Genomic DNA, 21,535 nt, shown 5'->3' with positions numbered 1-21,535 from the left:
TTTGACCACCTCATGTGAAGAGTTGACTCATTGGAAAAGACTCTGATGCTGGGAGGGATTGGGGGCAGGAGGAGAAGAGGACGACAGGGAATGAGATGGCTGGATGATATCACTGACTCAATGGATGTGAGTCTGAGTGAACTCCGGGAGTTGGTGATGGACAAGGAGGCCTGGCATGCTGCAATTCATGGGGTTGCAAAGAGTTGGACACGACTGAGTGACTGAACTGAACTGAACTGAATATTAAAAACATGATTATCTGAACATGTTAAAGCAGTAAAAGAATGAAGTTGATAAACACTACACATCTCAAATAGGAAAAGGAGTATTGTTAAGTCTATATAATGTAACCCCGCTTATTTAACTTATACACAGGGTATATCATGAGAAATGCTGGACTGAAAGAAGCAGAAGCAGGAATCAAGATTGCCGGGTGAAATATTAATAACATCAGATTTGCAGATGACAATATTCTTATGGCAGAAAGTGAGGAGGAACTAAAAATCCTCTTGATGAAAGTGAAAGTGGAGAGTGAAAAAGTTGGCTTAAAGCTCAACATTCAGAAAAGAAAGATCATGTCATCAGGTGTCAGCATCACTTCATGGCAAATAGATCTGGAAAAAAAGGGGAAATAGTATCAGACCGCATTTTTTGAGACTCCAACATCACTGCAGATGATTGCAGCCATGAAATTAAGATACTTACTCCTTGAAAGGAAAGTTTTGACCAACCTAGATCGCATATTGAAAAGCAGAGATACACTTTGCCAACAAAGGTCCGTCTCTCTAGGCTATGATTTTTCCAATGGTCATGTATGGATGTGATAGTTGGACTGTGAAGACAGCTAAGCAGTGAAAATTGATGCTTTTGAATTGTGATGCTGGAGATGACTTTTGAGATTTCCTTGGACTGCAAGCAGATCCATCCAGTTCATCTTAAAGTAGATTAGTCCTGGATGTTCATTGGAAGGACTGATGCTGAATCTGAAACTACAATATTTTGGCCACCACATCCGAAATGTTGACTCATTGGAAAAGACCCAGATGCTGGGAGGGAGGGGTTGAGGGCAGAAGGAGAAGAAGAAGACAGAGGATGAAATGGCTGGATGGGATCACTTACTTGATGGATATGAGTGAACTCTGGGAGTCGGTGTCGGACAGGGAGGCCCAGCGTGCTGTGATACGACTGAGTGACTGAACTGAACAGAACAACATCTCAAGTAAACAACATAACTTTAAATCGAAAGCATTTTGAAAAAGAAGAAAAAGCAGACAAAACTCCCCAAAGTGACTAGAAGGTTAAAAAAAAATGATAAAAATCAGAGCAGAAATTAAAGAAAAGAAATGATGAAAAATTAGCTAAAATCAGTAACATCAAAAGCAGTCTCTTGGATAGGATAAACAAAATAGACGAATCATGGTCGAAATGTATACATATATATTTGAATATATATACAAATTAATCCAATTTGACATGGCAAAGGATGGCATTATAACTGATACCAAAGAAATAGCAAAGAAGCATAAAAGAGTACAGCAAACAATTATAAGTCAATAAAATTTAGAAACTGAAATCCATGGACAAATGCTCAGAAATTCAACTAAGAAGAAACCAAAAGTATTAATAGAGCAATTGGAAACACTAATATTGAAACAGTGAGGAAACTTTTCCAGTGGAAAAAATGCCAGATGGGTTTACATGCAAATTTTATGAACCAGTCAGAGAACTGTTAACATATGCACTTCTTAAACTCCTCCAAAATTCTAGATTGGAAGAAAACCCCACAAACACAGGGTACAAGGTCACCATCACCGTGATACCAACACCGAGAAAACAGAAAAAGAAAGTTAGAGACAAATATCATATAGATGGACAGAGACTTCCTTAGGAAAATATGAGCAAAAATATCCGCTAATACCTTAAAATGATTGAACATGATTAAGTGGGGGATTTATCCCACATATGGAAACATTCTTCAGTAGCTGCATATCAATGCGTAATGAAGGAATGAAACAGTATGATCATCTCAATAGATGATGAAAAAATTTTTATATAATCCAACAAATGTTTGTGATAGAAACTGTCCAAAAACTGAACATAGCAAAAACTACCTCAACTTAATAAAGGCACACGAATCAAAACAACAATGTCGTATCACCTTGCACCATTAAAAATCTACATCAAAAAAAAAGAAAAAAACTACAACAAGGGACTGCCCTGCTGGTCCAATGGCTGAGACACCATGATCCCAATGCAGGGGTCCCAGGTTTGATCCTTGGTCGTGGAATTAGATTTCACATGCAGTGACTGAGGTTTGCGGCAAGCAGAAAAGAAGTAACTATGTGCCTGCGCACGTGTGTGTGTGTGTGTGTGTGTGTGTGTGTGTGTGATTGCATAAAAATATATGAAGGACATGGTATGGAGGAAAGAGCATCTTCCTGCCCTCTTGCACTGTTGTTAGGAATAAAAATAAATACTGCCATAAAGCCAAACTCTATGGAAATTCTTTAGATAACCAGGTATAAAACTACCATTTAAGCCAACAACATCACTATTTGGGATATACTAAAAACAAACAAACAAACAAACAAACAATTAAAAATAGATATGTATGCCAGTAAACATCACAACACCTTTTATAGCAGCCAATAAAGGGAAACAACCTCAGTGTCCATCGAATGAAGAATGGATAAGTTATGGTACATATATAGAATCGAAAATTACTAGCAAAAAGGAACAAAGTTGGATTATTTGTAGAGGTGCAGATGAATCTAGACCTTATTACACAGTTAAAAAATTAAAAAAAAAAAAAACCAGAAAGATCAACATTGCATATTAATGCTTATAAGTGGAATCTAGGAAACAATTGCCAAAGATCTTATTTGGAGGTAGGAAGAGATGCAGCCATAGAAAACAGACTTGTGGACACAGTGTGGGAAGGCGAGAATGGAATGGATTGAACAAATTGCGCTGACATATGTAACATACCAAGTATGCAGTAGATAGCTAGTGCTATGGAGTGCTCCAGTGGACTGGGTTGTGTGATGGGAGAAGAGGCCCAAAAGAGAGATGGGAAGACTGCTCAAAAAGGAGGCTGAACTATACTTAATAAAACTGATTTTTTTTTTTACTGTGAAGCAGAAAGAAACACAATGTTGCAAGTCAACTGTCAGTCCAGTTCAGTCACTCAGTCATGTCTGACTGAGACACCATGAATCACAGCACGCCAGGCCTCCCTGACCATCACCAACTCCCAGAATACATTCAGACTCAGGTTCATTGACTCAGTGATACCATCCAGCCATCTCATCCTCTGTCATTCCCTTCTCCTCCTGACCCCAATCCCTCCCAGCATTAGTCTTCTTCAACGAGTCAATTCTTCGCATGAGGTGGCCAAAGTACTGTAGTTTCAGATATAGCATCATTCCTTCCAAAGAAATCCCAGGGCTGATTTTCTTCGCACTGGATTGGTTGGATATTCTTGCAGTCCAAGGGACTCCCAAGAGTCTTCTCCAACACCACAGTTCAAAAGCATTAATTCTTTGTTGCTCAGCCTTATTCAAAGTCCAAATCTCACATCCATATATGACCACAGGAAAAAACATAGCCTTGACTAGACGGATCTTTGTCAGCAAAGTAATGTCTCTGCTTTTGAATATGCTATCTAGATTGATCATGACTTTTCTTCCAAGGAGTAAGTTTCTTTTAATTTTTTTTTCTTTTTAAAATTATTTTTAAATTTTTTTATTTTTACTTTATTTTACTTTACAATACTCTATTGATTTTTGCCACACATTAACATGAATCCACCATGGGTGTACATGAGTTCCCAAACATGAACCCCCTCCCACCTCCCACCCCATATCATATCTCTGGGTGATCCCCATGCACCAGCCCCAAGCATACTGTATCCTGCATTGAACATAGACTGCTGATTCGTTTCTTACATGACAATATACATGTTTCAATGTCATTCTCCCAAATCATCCCACCCTCTCCCTCTACCTCTGAGTCCAAAAGTCCGCTCTACACATCTGTGTCTCTTTTGCTGTCTCGCATACACGGTCATCATTACCATCTTTCTAAATTGCATATATATGTGTTAGTATACTGTGTTGGTGTTTTTCTTTCTGGCTTACTTCACTCTGTATAATTGGCTCCAGTTTCATCCATCTCATTAGAACTGATTCAAAGGTATTATTTTTAATGGCTGAGTAATACTCCATTGTGTATATGTACCACAGCTTTCTTATCCATTCATCTGCTGGTGGATATCTAGGTTGTTTCCATGTCTTGGCTATTATAAACAGTGCTGTGATGAACATTGGGGTACATGTGTCTCTTTCAATTCTGGTTTCCTCGGTGTGTATGCCAAGCAATGATATTGCTGGGTCATAAGGCAAGCATCTTTTAATTTCCTGGCTGCAATCACCATCTGCAGTGATTTTGGAGCCCCCCCAAAAATAAAATCTGACACTGTTTCCATTGTTCCCCCATCTAATTCCCATAAAATGATGGGACCAGATGCCATGATCTTTGTTTTCTGAATGTTGAGCTTTAAGCCAATTTTTTCACTCTAAATATCTTCATTACCCAGATAACCATGATGATGTGATCATTCATCTAGAGCCAGACATCCTGGAATGTGAAGTCAAGTGTGCCTTAGAAAGGCATCACTATGAACAAAGCTAGTGGAGGTGATGGAATTCTAGTAGAGCTATTTCAAATCCTGAAAGATGATGCTGTGAAAATGCTGCACTGAATATGGCAGCAAATTTGGAAAACTCAGCGGTGGCCACAAGACTGGAAAAGGTCAGTTTTCATTCCAATATCAAAGAAAGACAATGCCAAAGAATGCTCAAACTACTGCACAATTGCACTCATCTCACATGCTAGTAAAGTAATGCTCAAAATTATCCAAGCCAGGCTTCAACAATATGTGAACCGTGGAACTTCCAGATGTTCAAGCTGGTTTTAGAAAAGGCAGAGGAACCAGAGATCCAATTGCCAACATCTGCTCGATCTCGGAAAAAGCAAGAGAATTCCAGAAGAATTGTATTGTTTTCTTTATTGACTATGCCCAAGCCTTTTACTGTGTGGATCATATAGGAAAATTCTGAACTCTTTCAGATCTGGAAGCAACAGTTAGAACTGGACATAGAACAAAAGACTGGTTCCAAATAGGAAAAGGAGTATGTCAAGGCTGTATAATGTCACCCTGCTTATTTAACATGTACAGAGTACATCATAAGAAACTCTGGACTAGAAGAAACACAAGCTGGAATCAAGATTTCTGGGAGAAATATCAATAACCTTAGATATGCAGATGACACCACCCTTATGGCAGAAAGTGAAGAGGAACTAAAAAACCTCTTGAGGAATGTTAACTATACTTCACAGTTTTAATCCTTTGCTTCATGTGAAGAAAGAAAATCATATTGACTCAGTTGTGCAAGTGACAGGTTAAGCATCACAATGCATGTCAAGAAAAATGTGTACCCAAGACTGCTTTAGTATGAATAAACAAAGCAAAACAAAAAATCAAATGTAGAGCTAAGTTAGCCAGAATAAATTCAGACTTTACACTTGTGCCCCTTCACTTCACTAATTTTTCAGTTTCTAAAAGTAAAGAAGTGAAGTGAAGTGTAGTGAAGTGAAGTGAAGTGAAGTGAAATCTCTCAATTGTGTCAGACTGTTTATGACCCCGTGGGCTGTAGACTACCAGGCTCCTCTGTCCATGGGATTTTCCAGGCAATAGTCCTGGAGTGGGTTGTCATTTCCTTCTCCAGGGGGTCTTCCCAACCCAGGGAGCAAACCCGTGTCTCCCACATTGTAGACAGACGCTTTACCATCTGAGCCACCAGGGGAAGTCCTAAAAGTAAAGAAGTGATTTCTAAAAGTAAAGTAAACATACATGGTTATATGTTTTTGTAAATTGATGTCACCAGTTTATGAAACCAATAATCCTCTCAAGTTTTAACAAGTAATAGCAGGCCTTTGACTTTCAAAACTATGCTAAGTATGAATTAGCAATCATAGGTTAAAACTGACGTGGTGCACAAGAATCCCTTATATCGCAATTCTAGAACATGTGCTAATGACTGGGAAAAATGCATAGCCCAAAAGTGGTGAATTATGTTTTCTTCCTTAGACTTTTCATCATGAGAAGGATTTAATCATGAGGAGAAACTTATGTATTTCGAAAAGACTGCTCTGAGGAAGGATAGGAGATCCGGGTTTTACAGGAGTTTTGGTACAACGATCAGGTTTAGAGAATGTCTGAATATTATGGCTAACGAAATAAAAACTGGACACCTCAAGTGAATAGATTGAGATATTTTCTACCTATGGGAAGATGTAAGAATCTGGGCTCCATGAAATAATTCCTTTGTTAAGCACCTTAATTAGGGCTAGTATTGGTTGTTTCTGTCTCAAGGTAGCTATTTGGGCAACACTGCTGGCAGCTGCAGTAACTAAGAACTTGATAGTGGGCAACCTGATTTCATCAAGAGTTGCCCCAGGTTTCACATTTACCAATGGTTGCAATGGCTTATTACTTGATTAATGCAGCATCCTTTATTTACTGATATGGCCTGCAAATTTATTGGTTCACAGTGTGCTCTATTCTCTACAACCTCAGAAAAAGTTACCATCTCTACAAAGATACTTCTATTCTCACAGAAGGTGACTGTATGCTCCTACCTCAACAGGACATACAGAGGACCTAAAGTAATGTGAAAATACCTAACACAGGTTTTGTACAAATACCAAAGAGACAGGAAACTGAAAGCAAAATATAAATTTGAAGAACACGACCAGAAAGACTTGGATCAAGGAAGGGTAAAACATATGTATATATGTATCTTTAAGATTATATGCCTACAGTAATATGTTCAAATAGGCATATATATGTATACTGTGTAAATATTTATCTCTACTCATACACACACACAAACACACACATATTCACACACAAACACACACACATATTTCCATATGTATCTGAACTTTCTCTGGAATATTCTCAAAAAAAGAGTCTTTACATTAAGGCATAACTCAATTCTTAATATTTTAAGTCAGCCAAATATGTTCTCAGAAAACAAAGACATATACCTAAAAGTTAAAAATGGAATACATGTTTGAAAATTTGTTAATGTATGGAAAATAAACAAGATATTCCTAAAGAACCAATATTGTAAAGTGTCAGTCATACGGGAAAATAGGTAATTCTCTGAGGTGAATGTAAGTGAAAGCACTTTTAGCAAATCATCAGATCCTGTAAAAGTACATACCTGCAGTTATATACCTCCTGAAAAATGTATAGTGCTACCTATAGACAGCAAAATTATGTACCTAACTTTTGACATATACATATGCATGCATAGGTGTTGCAGTTATATATATATATATTATATATATATATATATATATATATAATCATGTGCCTACAGTCATCTGTTCAAATAGGCATATATAGCATATATATGTATACTGTTTAAATATTTATCTCTACTCATACACACACATACACATATATTTCCATTAGTATTGCCCCAGTAGAACTAGTACTAAGGAACCTGCCTTCTAACGCAGAAGTCAGAAGAGATGCAATTTCAATACATGCGTTTGGAAGATTTCCTTGAACTAAGCATTTCAATCCATTCCTATTTCTCCACCTGAGAATTCCATGGGTTGAAAATACACAACGGTGACAGCCTGTGTGATACTGAGTGTCAGACAGGAGTGTAGTGACTTAAAATATGAAATATTTTAAGTTTACTGGTTTCTAGTACACATATTCCTTTCACATATTACCAATGACATGGTCAGTAAAATCAGTTCACTCACTCACTTCACTTCAGTCACACATTCATCTATGACTCTTTGTGACCCCATGATTTGTAGCATGCCAGGTCTTCCTGTCTATCACCAATTCCCGGAGTTAATTCAAATTCATATCCGTCGAGTTGGTGATACCATCCTGCCATCTCATCCTCTGTTGTCCCCTTTACTTCTGCCCCCCAACCCCTCCCAGCATCAAAGTGTTTTCTAGTGAGTCAACTCCTTGCTTGATGTGGCCAAAGTATTGGAGTTTCAGCTTTAGCATCAATCCTTCCAATGAATACCCAGAACTGATCTCCTTTAGGATGGACTGGCTGGACCTCCTTGCAGTCCAAGGGACTCTCAGGAGTCTTCTCCAACACCAAATTTAAGAAGCATCAGTTCTTAAGTACTCAGCTTTCTTCACAGTGAAACTCACATCCATACATGACCACTGGAAAAACCATAGCCTAGACTACATGGACCTTTGTTGGCAAAGTAATGTCCTTATTTTTACTCTGTTATCTAGGTTGAGCATAACTATTCCTCCAAGGACTAAGTGTCTTTTAATTTCATGGCTGCAATCACCATCTGAAGTGTTTTTGGAGCCCAGAAAATTAAGGTCTAACACTGTTTCCACTGTTTTCCCACCTGTTTCCCATGAAGTCATGGGACAGATGCCATGATCTTTGTTTCCAGATTGTTGAGCTTTAAGCCAACATTTTGACTCAAATCTTTCACTTTCACCAAGAGGCCTTATATTTCCTCTTTATTTTCTGCCACAAGAATGGTATAATCTGCATATCTGATGTTATTGATATTTCTCCCAGTAATCTTGATTCCAGCTTGTGCTTATTCCATCCCAATATTTCTCATGATGCGCTCTGCATACAAGTTAAATAAACAGGGTGACAATATACGTACTTGACATACTCCTATTCCTGTTTGGAACGAGTCTGTTGTTCCATGTCCAGTACTAACCTTTGCTTTCTGACATGCATATGTGTTTCTCAAGCAGCAGGTCAGGTGGTCTGTATTCCCATGTATTTCAGAATCTTCACAATTTATTGTGATATACACAGTCAAAGATTTTGGCATAATCAATAAAGCAGAAATAGATGTTTTTCTGGAACTCTTTTCGTTTTTCCATTATCCAGAAGATGTTGGCAATTTAATCTCTTGTTCCTCTGCCTTTTCTAAAACCAGATTGAACATCTGGAAGTTCATGGTTTACATATTGCTGAAGCCTGGCTTGAAGAATTTTTAGCATTACTTTACTAGTGTCTGAGATGAGTCCAATTGTGTGGTAGTTTGAGCATTCTTTGATGTTGTAGTTTCTTTGGGATTGGAATGCAAACTGACATTTTACAGTCCTGTGGCCACAGCTGAGTTTCCTATATTTGCTGGCATATTGAGTGCAGCAATTTCATAGCATCATCTTTCAGGATTTGAAATAGCTCAACTGGAATCCCATCACCTCCACCACCTTTGTTAGTAAGTGGTTGCTTTCTAAGGCACACTTGACTTCACATTCCAGGATGTCTGGCTCTAGGTGAGTGATCACACCATTATGATTATCTGGATCGTGAAGCTCTTCTTTGTACAATTTTCCTGTGTACCTTGCCGTTTCTTCTTATATCTCCTGCCTTGGTTTGGTCTATGGCATTTCTGTCCTTTATCGAGTCCATCTTTGCATGAAATATTTTCTTGGCATCATTAATTTACTTGAGGAGATTTCTGCACTTTCCCATTTTTGCTGCTTTTGTCTATTTCTTTGTATTGATCACTGAGGAAGGCTTTCTTATCTCTCCTTTCCTTTGTTTGGAACTCTTCATTAACATCCTTATATCTTTCCTTTTCTGCTTTGCTTTTAGTGTCTCTTCTTTTCACAACTGTTTGTAAGTCCTCCTTAGACAGCCATTTTGCTTTCTTGCATCTATTTTCCATGAGGACTCTCTTGATGCTTGTCTCCTGCACACTGTCATGAACCTCCACCAACAGTTCATCAGGCTCTCTGTCTATCAAATCTAGTCCCTTAAATCTATTTTGCATTCAACTGTTTAATCATAAAGGAGTTGATTTAGGTAATACCTGAATAGTCTAGTGGTTTTCCCTACTTTCTTCAATTTAAGTGATTTTGGCAAAAAAAGAATACATGATCTGAGCCACAGTCAGCTCCCATTAATGTTTTTGCTGACTGTATAGAGCTTCTCCATCTTTAGGTGGAAAGAATAGAATCAATCTGATTTCAGTGTTGACCAAGTCATGACCATTTTTAGAGTGTTATGTTGCTGGAAGAGGGTGTTTTCTATGCCCAGTGCATTCTCTTGGCAAAACTCTATTATCATCTGACCTGCTTTTTTTCTGTATTCCAAGGCTAAACTTGCATGTTACTCTGTTTCTTGAATTCCTACTTTTGCATTTCAATCCTCTATAATGGAAATGATATCTTCTTTGGGTGTTAGTTCAAAAAGGTCTTGTAGGTCTTCATAGAACTGTTTGGCTTCATCTTCTTTAGTGTTATTAGTTGGGGCATAGGCTTGGATTACTCTCATATTGAATGGTTTTCCTTGGAAACAAACCGATATCATTCCATCGTTTTTTTAAGTTTGAATCCAAGTACTGCATTTTGACCTCTCTCTCTCTCTCTCTCTCTCTTTCTCTCTCTCTCTCTCTCTCTCTCTCTCTCTTTTTTTAACCATTGTGGCTACTCCATTTCTTCTAAGGGATTCCTGCCCATAGTAGTAGATATAATGGTCATCTGAGTTAAATTCACCGATTCCAGTCCATTTTAGTTCACTGAGTCCTAGGACATTGATGTTCACATTTGCTCCTGTTTGAATACTTCTGATTTGCCTTGCAAGATCATGGGTCTGACATTCCAGGTTCCTATGACATATTGCTGTTTACAGCATTGGACCTTGCTTCTATCACCAGTCACATGTACAACTGGGTATTGATTTGCTTTGACTTCATCCTTTCTTTCTTTCTGGTGTTATTTCTCCCCTGATCTCCAGGAGCCTATTGGGAACCTACCAACATGGGGATTCCTCTTTCAGTATCCAATCATTCTTTCTTTTCAGACTGTTCATGGGGTTCTCAAGGCAAGATGACCTCCATTATGACCACCCGTTTCAGATGGCGACACATGGCCTGGCTTAGTTCCATTGAATTAGACAAGGCTGTGGTTCATGTGATCAGATTGGCTAGTTGTCCATGATTATGGTTTCAGTGTGTCTACCCTCTGATGCCCTCTTGCAACACTTAACATCTTAATTGGGTTTCTCTTACCTTGCACTTGGGGTATCTCTTCACGGGTGCCCCAGCAAAGTGCAGCCAGTGCTCCTTACCTTGGTCTAAGGATATCTCCTCACAGCCCCTCCTGACCTTGACCATGAAGTAACTCCTCTCAACCATCCTCTGTCCACGCAGCCACTGCGATTTGGACTTAGTTCTTTGTCTCAATTATTCTACTATTTATTCTTTCCAGGGTGTTGTTAATCTACGTTAATGATTTGACTATTACTGCTTGACTCTTCTTTATTTCTTCTAGATCCATGATAAATATGTTCATTTCTTCTCATTACAGGTCTCCAATGTATTTACTGGCAACATTACTTAGCTTTCAAGATTTTGGTCATCTTTAGTGTCATTATTTTGAATTCCTTTTCAGGAAAATGTCCTATCTCATCTTCTTTTGTTTGTTTTGGTGTGTTTTTATCTGTTACCTTCACCAGCTGCATATTTCTCTCCCATTCCATTCTGTCTCTATTGTCATGGTTTGGGTCTGCTTTCTGCAGGCTGGAAGTTTATGGCTCCACTGCGTTGTGAAAACTGTCCTTGGTGGGTGGGAAGAGACCAGTGACTTGTCAAGGTTTACTGCTTTGTGGAATTTGTGTCTGTGCAGTGGCAGGAAAATCTGTATCTCTTCTCTCTAAAGTGCAATGAATTGTCTATGGATAGTGCTTTGGGGTGTTTGTGGGTTTGCTATGGCTTCGTGCACCTTTTTTTTTTTTTATAATATTCACAGTTGTGTTTATCTTTTGCTGGACAATAGCTGTGGGTTCTCTTGTACTGAATACTGGCTCGTGTGTTGAGATGGCTTTCCATGTAGACATGGAAACTTTGGGTTGTGTGTGTGTCCTTTAATGTTTAGAGATAAGGAGTTCAATGTCGATCTAAAGTTCTGGAATTGATGTCCTGGCCTCTTGGTTTCTGTCCCCAGGTTACAGTGCTGTCAAAAAGCCACATCCACACAACATAGAATATAAAGCAAGAGGTTAATGGTGAAAAAACTCTCCTCATCCTGAAATAAAGCAATTCACAGAGTTCCAGAGAGCAGAGAAAAGGGAGAAAGACATGACTAGGAGGAGATAGGAGAGAGTTAAAAGGGGAGAGAGCAATCAATTCAGGAAACAAATCCATAAGTGAAATCAGATCGTAAAGATTTTGTTCCTAAGGTTACAACATTGATAATTTTTTGAAAGCAAAAGTTAAGAACCAATAATAAAATGTAGAGTCATTGAAATAGTGTAAAAAAAGAAAACAGAGGCCAAATTCATTCTTACATATATAAAAGAAATGTTTTAAAAAAAAGGTGTATTTTTTGAAACGTAAAAATAGTTAATAGAAATATGAGTTTAGGGTATAACAAATGACTTAGAGAGCTAAAATTGTAAGAAATCGCATAGAAATAAATCTCAGGATTTTAAAGAAATTGTATGCTTTTTGATGTCAGTACAGTATCAGATAGTCCTTTATTAAAGTGTGTATTTGTTGTCAAAGGCTACTATTGTCCCTCAATTCAATAGTCTTGGCATTAACTGCAGACTTATTCGGTTGAGCCTGTCACTTCTGTGTTGGTCTATGCTTCTTTATTTATATTTCCTTCTTTTATTTGAAAGCCTCTCCATATCTGGTTTTCAACATGAAACGAGGGTACAGTAGCCTCGTATTCAACCTCACTTGCTCAGTGTTTTGGTAGTGAGGTGGGACACCAAAAACAAATACCACCAGGATATGTGGCAGTGCTTGAGGTGGATTGATCACACTGGGCTTGCCAGTGATGATATGTGGCAGTGCTTGAGGTGGATTGATCACACTGGGCTTGCCAGTGACAAACATGACGTGTCCTTCCTGGATCCACCCTGCTCAGCCTCCCAGTGATACATGAAGGCACTATCCCAAGTGAGCACTGTGTAAACATGACATGTCCTTCCTGGATCCACCCTGCTCAGCCTCCTGGTGATACATGAAGGCACTATCCCAAGTGAGCACTGTGTTTCACGCACTTCTCAGCCATTCAGACATTTAGGTGCTCTGCAGGGGCACTGACCACGTTTGACTCTATGCTTTGTGCTCTTCCCTAATCCAAAATCTCGGGTGACTGTTTGGAGGGCAAGGGCAAGTCCCAGGTGGGCTGTGCTTCTTACAAAGCTTTCTGGTCTCAGCCACTCAGTGTGCTGCCTGTGTCAGAGTGCACATTCGAAAGTTGCCATGTGTCTCCTGAGGCTAAATGACTCCAGGCTGTCGTGATCCTATTCTATGTGAACTGTCCATGAACCAGGAATTCATCCTTAGCAACTGTCAACCAACATCAAGTAGGGGATGTCTCTGGGCCATAATAGCAGTAATGGATTTCCTTCTGCCTCTGGCAGTCTTACACATTCCTCTCTTCCTTTGTGGAAGAAAGGCTCTTAAGTAGAAGCTGTTTCGGTCTCCTTTGGTATTTTTGAGTGCACGGTCTTCTGCTATGTGAGTGTGCCATGATTCAGACTGTGGCGTTAGAGCCTTCTCGCATGAAATGTCCTTTCTAAAATGTCTCTCTAATGACACCCCATTCCAGTACTCTTGCCTGGAAAATCCCATGGACGGAGGACCCTGGTAGGCTTCAGTCCATGGTGTTGCTGAGGGTCGGACACAAGTGAGTGACTTCACTTTCAATTTTCACTTTCCACTTTCATGCATTGGAGAGGGAAATGGCAACCCACTCCAGTGTTTTTGCCTGGAGAATCCCAGGGACGGGGTAGCATGGTGGGCTACTGTCTATGGTGTCTCACAGAGTTGGACATGACTGAAGTGACTTACCATAGCGTAGTGTTCCCATGGTTTATATTTCTATGTCACCTCAGGTCCATCAGATAGATTGCCCTCAGGGCACTAAAGCCTGCTATAAGCATAGGATGTTTGATACATCACAGGCCTCCCTCCCAGGCCCCATGTATGATAATGGACAGGAGCATCTGAACCACTTCTTGGCTAGTAATTGCATTTATTTGCATAATCTGTGTTTTTGCTCTTTTTCCCATGGTTCTGTTTCTTCCCCCACTGACACATATGAGAGAGTGTTTCTTAATTTGTGTAAATTTCTCCTCCTTTATGACTCCCTCTCCAAGGTGGGTCTCAATCCCTAAAATCTTTTCTACGCTCAAGTCTCTTATTTTTCCCTACCTCATTTTTAAGAGACTGATTTTCCTTTCTTTGTTTCTAAGGCCCATCAACATCGCTCACAAATTGATTTCTGAAAGGTGTTTCATGTTCAGTCCCATGTTCATGTTTGGGAGAAAATAGACAGTGTCTCCTATTTCTCTAACATTATGAAACCCCCATCACGACCTTGGAAGATAAATTTCATTAACTGAAATCTTGTTATTGTTCAGTCACAACACCATTTCTGACTCTTTTTGATGCATTGGGAACAATGCAAAAGGCCTATCTCTCTCACTGTCACCCAGGGTCTGCCTGAGATCATGTCAATTGAATGGATGAAGCTATACAACCATCTCCTTCTCTCTCACCTGTGTCTCCTCTTGATTTGATCATTTGCTAGGAATAAGTTTGTTTTCTAGTGAGTCAGTTATTTGCTCAAATGATCAAAGCTTTGGGGACTAAGCTTCAGCATCAATGATTCTAATGCCTCTTCAGAGTTGAATTCCTTTATCTTTGACTGACTTGATCTCCTCACAATCAAATGGACACACACATGTCATCCTCAGCAGAGCAGTTTGGTGTTCTCACATCTGTACATGTCTACTGAGAAAACCATAAATGTGACACTATGTGCCTCTCTTGGTCAAGTCATGTCTTCACTTTTTAACTTGCTCTCTAAATTTGTGAGAGCTTTTCTTCCAGGAAGCAATATTCTTCTAATTTTATAACCATTATCACCATGATAAATGGTGAGCCACAAAATTGGCAGTGAATTTAGAGCCACAAAAAAGGAAATCTATCACTGCTTCTGGCTTTTTCACTTCTATTTTCCAGAACGTGCTGGGACCAGATTCCTTGACCTTACTTTGTGTAATACTGAGAATTAAATTGTACTGTTTACCCTATGTTTTCATATCAACATTGAGGATTATTGTATTCTTGTATCTTAGTTTTCCCTCAATGTTTTGAATAAGAAATTATTTTCTAAGTGTATTCTAAGATAATAGTTACTCATTATATATAATACCGCTTGTTTTAAGGTTGCTGCTGGAACATTCATGCCTTGCTTCTGTGACAACTGGGTAAATGTTGACAAAATACACAGCCTATAATATATATCTCCATTAATATAAAATATTGAGCCTTTTCATATTGTCTAGTTAGATTTTCTCTAACATGGCAACTACAACAATACAGAGGAGGAAAGGAAACAAGAGATAGGATTTGGAGGGGAACAGGAAGCTGAACCCCTGCGGCATGAAGAAAAATAAATTTTCACCATCAATGATTTCTGTTGAAATATTTGGTATCAGAAGTTTAAACTAATGAAAGAAGCTTTTACATACTGAATGATGGAGAAGTGATTTTAATGTGCACATCATATAATTTCAGTTTTCAGCTAGCCAGAAAAGCCGGACTATGATTTATGCACAGTGCGCTGGGCATTTGTTTTATCCATTAAGTGGGTAGCTCTTATCCCAAATCCAGCTAGTTGACCATTGTCCATGTGGTTCTGACGTGTTCCTATGTTACTACAGATTGAATGAATAAAATTATATTCAACGTGAGGAGAGCAAGAGCTTTCCTTGAACAATATCTCTAAATAAATGATAGTTGCGATTTCATGGGCTCAAGGTGTCCTCATAAGTATGAACCCATCTTTTATTACAGAAAGAAGAGTGGAAGTTGAGCTAGATTAAAGGAGAAACTTTCAGCAACAGAATATGAATTATTCAGCCAGAAAGTTATATAAAGTATTGTTGGGGATCCCAAAAAATTCATTTAATCTCTTGAGAGCAAGCAAAGAGTTCGGTCACCTAAATAAGTTTAGTTTGACTAAAATTATATTTTGATGTATATACATATATACACACGTGTGTGTGTATAAAAAAAAGTACACTAGCTTTTTTTCCTGTTAGGCATAACAGCAACGGAAAAAAATTCTAAACCAAATGAAGAATGATTCAAAAGTGTACTCAGTTATTGAATATATGTAAGTGGCATCCGGGAAATAAATGGGGAAACAGTGGAAACAGTGTCAGACTTTATTTTAGGGGGCTACAAAATCACTGCAGATGGTGACTGCAGCCATGAAATTAAAAGATGTTTACTCCTTGGAAGAAAAGTTATGACCAACCTAGATAGTATATTCAAAAGCAGAGACATTACTTTGCTGACTAAGGTCCATCTAGTCAAGGCTATGGTTTTTCATTTGGTTATGTATGGATGTGAGAGTTGGACTCTGAAGAAGGCTGAGAGCTGAAGAATTGATCCTTTTGAACTGTGGTGTTGGAGGAGACTCTTGAGTTTCCATTGGACTACAAGGAGATCCAGCCAGTTCACTCTGAAGGAGATCAGCCTGGTGATTTCTTTGGAAGGAATGATGCTAAAACTGAAACTCCAGTACTTCGACCACCTCATGTGAAGTGTTGACTCATTGGAAAAGATCTGATGCTGGGAGGGATTGGGTGCAGGAGGAGGACGACAGAGGATGAGATGGCTGGATGGCATCACTGACTTGATGGACGTTAGTCTGAGTGAACTCTGGGAGTTGGTGATGGACAGGGAGGCCTGGCGTGCTGCAATTCATGGGGTTGCAAAGAGTCAGACACCACTGAGTAACTGAATTGAACTGAAGTGGAAATACTTTAAAATATGATTTAGGGCTGCATGTAAAATATGATGATTCTTTATATCACTCCCATCTCTCATTTTAATAAATATCTACCAAATTTCAAATGTTTCTCCAGTTTTAATGACAGAATTTGACAGATAGAGAAATATACATATGCATATGTATATATAAACAACTATATAAAATAGATATGTTTCCATAATATAAAATACTGATATCAAGCTTAGATCTCAGAGTTATTTCCAACTCCATGCTCCATCTCAACAGGAAATAGGCAAATTGTTCCTGACTTAAACACTCCAATAGCTGGGAAACAAGAAAAAGAAATCAAACCTGCAACTGAAATTTTAAGTCACATTTATGATCAAGCTCTATGTCCAACGCTTTATTTCTTTTCTTGTTCTAAGCAGCCATTTTATATTGAAAAACATGAAAACTGAAAGAGGTAAAGAGATTTTAGACAGCCTCTTGTTCCAAGAGTAGTTTTTTTTAAAATATAAACTTATTTATTTTAATTGGAATTTAATTACTTTAAAATATTGTATTGGTTTTGCCATACATCAACATGAATCTGCCACAGGTATGCGCGTGTTCCCATCCTGAACCCCCCTCCTTCCTCCCTCCCTGTACCATCTGTTTAGGTAATCCCAGTGCACCAGCCCCAAGTATCCAGTATCATGCATCAAACTTGGATTGGTGATTCGTATTATATATGATATTATACATGTTTCAATGCCATTCTCCCAAATCATCCCATTCTCTCCCTCTCCCACAGAGTCCAAAAGACTGTTCTATACATCTGTGTTCCTTTTGATGTCTCGCATACAGGGTTATCATTACCATCTTTCTAAATTCCATATAGATGCATTATTATACTATCAGTTCGTATACTGTCAGTTAATACACTATCAGAAACCCACAGTCAGTTTATTGATTTTTTTCACAGAAGTAAGTGACCCAAGTTTGCTTGGGTAAAATTACTGAATATTAAGAATGTGTATGTGTGTATAGAAGGTTGATAAATCACTTTTATTTCAGAAAGTAGATTTACTAATGTGATCTTTCTGTGTAAAAATTCTTTAGGAATGAGGATTTTCAGGCTTTATGGTTTTGATTACTATTTATGTAAGAAGTCCATATTTTAAGTTGATGCTGAAGTAAACACTGGTTGAACAGTACCCTTCAATTGCTAGGAGACCATTGATTTAGTGATGTCACAGTTTTCTGACTTTGAGAACCACTGTGATGGTCTAGAGAGTTTCTCTCTGTAGGTCAGCCAAGTGGCATTGGAAGTTACAGTGTGTAAAATCAGACAAATGTCAAACGTATCTGAAGAAAGATTTCTCTAAGATGACACATATTTCTTCAGAAATTCTAGATGGGCCTCCTAAGTATGAATAAATTGGTTCAGAAACCTCCATTAGATCTTCTTTATATGATTATACACTTACTGGGGACTCGGTTTTGAGGTCTGTGATGGAAGAATATGATTTTCAGGCATTGTCTGAGGAACTTGTTATAAAAAGGCCACACTACACATTCTATCTGTAAAACACATGAGCTGAATTATTTTCTTTCACTCACATTTCCACAAAAACTTTGGAGTTGAAAGTGATTAGTTTGAATCTATTTGGCGGGATGAGAGTAGCACTTGTATAGTGATCAATGAAGAACTCTTTAAGAAAGAAGTCTTGGACAGAAAGGGGCCTTTCAGAATATTTGAAACAGAGTATGAAAAGTTTAGTTCTACAGCTTAGCTTTGTGGGTTTAGTAAAAAGTGACAAACGTTTCAGAGTTCTGCTTCACTACCTGACTTTCTGGAAGAAGAAAACAATGTCTGTCTTTAGAGCATGGTATTTCATGATTTTCAGTTATTGGCAAAATGTAAGGTTAAATTATGTGACCCAGAAAGCATGTTCACATATGTAGCTAAAATTGAATTTAAAATTGAGATCGAATTTGTTATGGATTTTTGCATCTAATTTCACCAGTGATGTTGGCCTGTAGTTTTCTTTTTTGTGGCATCTTTGTCAGGTTTTGGTATTAGGGTGATGGTGGCCACATAGAACGATTTTGGAAATTTCTATTCCTCTGCAATTTCCTGGAAGAGTTTGAGTAGGATAGGTTTTAGCTCTTCTCTAAATTTTTTTGTAGCATTCAGCTGTGAAGCCATCTGGACCTGGGCTTTTGTTTGCTGGAAAATTTCTGATTACAGTTTCAATGTCTGTGCTTGTGATGGGTCTTTTAAGATTTTGGGCCTGCTGAGTTTCAGCTATAAGTTTGTGTAAAAGTAGGGCAAGTTCAACCTAACAGGAAATCCAAATGCGAGAGTAACATGTAATTCCTCAAAATCCTCTTAATTGTCTTAAAGTCATAGTTCCTTCTGATATGATTAGGCCTAGATCTACCGGATTGTTGACAAAGCTGAGCCTTTGCTCTTGATGCCTTGTAACCACAGCCTTCCAGAATGTTTAAGAAATTTCTGAGGCTTGGGAACAACTTCCTCTGTCTCAACACAGGGAAACATGTCATTTACATATTGTAACACCACCGCTTCAGAACTATTAAAGTTTTGTGGATCCTATGACAAACTTTGTCCAAATAAGTGAGGAATGTCACTAAATGCTGGGGGCAAAACTGCCCAAGTTATCTGAGAAGCTGGCTGTGTAGAGTCTTCAATGGCAAATAGAGACTGACTTTCCTCCACCAAAAGTACAGAATAAAAGGCATCTTTCAAATCAATTACTGAGAAATATTTGGCTCATTCAGGAATTTCAGAAAATAGAATATAAGGATTAGGCACCAGAGGGTGTAAAGAAACTACAGTGTCATTTATTAGCCATAAATCTTGAACTAGGCTGTATTTAACATTTGATTTATTTATACCCAAAAGAGGAATGTTGCACGGACTCTTAAAGGGAATTAATAGTCCCTGCTCCTTTAAATTTTAGATGATAGGTCTTAACCCTTCCTTAACCACAGGTTTCAGTAGATACTGCTTCTTATGTGGAAATAAATGTGGCTCTTGAGGTTGACAACTACAGCAATAGAAATTTGTTCTTAATCTAGAGATTTTCCATCATCCCCTACTTTAGTATTTACATTTTGTTCAACTAAAGGGAGAGAAAGGGAGGGCTCCATTGCTGAAGTCCGGCTCCAGCAGCCAGGGATTCAACTTAAAGGTGTGAGTGGTGTTGGTGAGAAACTGAGGCAGTCTCTCATTTTTCTTGGACTGCCTGTTAATTTCAAGCTTATCATTCTCTTTTATACTTTTGCAAAAGCATGAGGTCAGAGGTTTGATAGTTTTAGTTCCCATTGAACCAGATTTATTTTTCTCCAAAAATCACTGTTGCCCCTCAAAAAGAGTTCCTTCCTCAGCAATTATCTTATCTAATTTTTCTCATGTGTCCTTGCGAATATGCAGTAACATACTAATGTCTGGGCTGCATACCACATTCCTCAGTTTAATTCTTATCTTTCTAAGTCCTGTTTGCCACTACTATCCTAAACTCACTATTTCTTCGAAAGGACTTATAGCTAATAACATCTCTAAAGTCCCTACTTTTTAAAAGCTATAGTAGAATATTGTAACATTACAGCAATCCTTTAATCTTTAGCTTGTAACTATTTTAATTATTCCTAAGCCCTAAATTCAGCGAATTTCTTTACCATAAACATTTTCCTCACAAAAGAGCTTCAGATAGGAATCCCTCCCATGGCTTCAAGCAAGCTGAAGCTTGTGTGCTCACCCTGGAACCCTTTTTTGTAAAAGACTTTGGCAAATGTCAGCATTTAACTTTATGAATTATTCTTTGAGCACAGCTGAAGGCCTAATGTATTCTCATGCTCCTTTCAAAAACAATAAGCAACTTAATATTCTCTTCAGTCAACTCAAGTGAGGAAAGAAAAAAAAAAAACAAGTCAGAATCACAAAGCTTAACTCCTTCATTCTGAGTCCGTGCCTGCGGAACAAAAGTGGGGGGAGGCATTTAGGGCTGTGCCTCTATTTTGTCAGTAATGCCTAAAGTGGCCTCTGACATCTCCCTCCTTTTTCACCTTTTAGAGCATAGGTATGAAACTCAGTAGATAGAGCAGCAACATTTCAGCTGAGTATTCTGAAAAGGCACGGAGATATTACAGAAATAAAAACTAACAGATATAAGCACATGGCTGCACTAATCATTACTGTAGAAGGATCCATGGGAAAGATTCCCCTCCCGATTTTCAAAGGGGGAATTAGAAAGCCATTGAGAGGAAAAGTCAGACTTCACCTGCTTCATATCCTGAATATCCTGATGTAATTTAGAGATATGAATACTAAAATCTGAATGATTCCAGATGCCTAAAATACGATTTTTAATGCGTTCTTTAGAATGCATGGACTGATTCACTTGTATAGGGGTAATACACATCCATTTTAAAATCAGCATGGCACCTTAAAGATAATTTAATTTTTTAAGTTTGTAAATTCTTGCCCCATAAGTAGAACTGCTTTTTCTAAAACATTGACCCTCTTTTCTATTTTTTTCTTTTAATCTATAATTTCCTGTTTAGTAAGAGCTATGGAGACATTTTTGGACAGTTGATAAACAAACGAGGCTGTATGCACTTCTTTTGACAGGGCAACAGTAGAAACCGTGACTGATGCAA

The sequence above is a fragment of the Ovis aries genome, chromosome Y, assembly GCF_016772045.2.
Source record: "Ovis aries strain OAR_USU_Benz2616 breed Rambouillet chromosome Y, ARS-UI_Ramb_v3.0, whole genome shotgun sequence".
In the NCBI taxonomy this organism is placed as follows: Eukaryota; Metazoa; Chordata; class Mammalia; order Artiodactyla; family Bovidae; genus Ovis; species Ovis aries.
Note: the sequence above shows the minus strand (reverse complement) of the source record.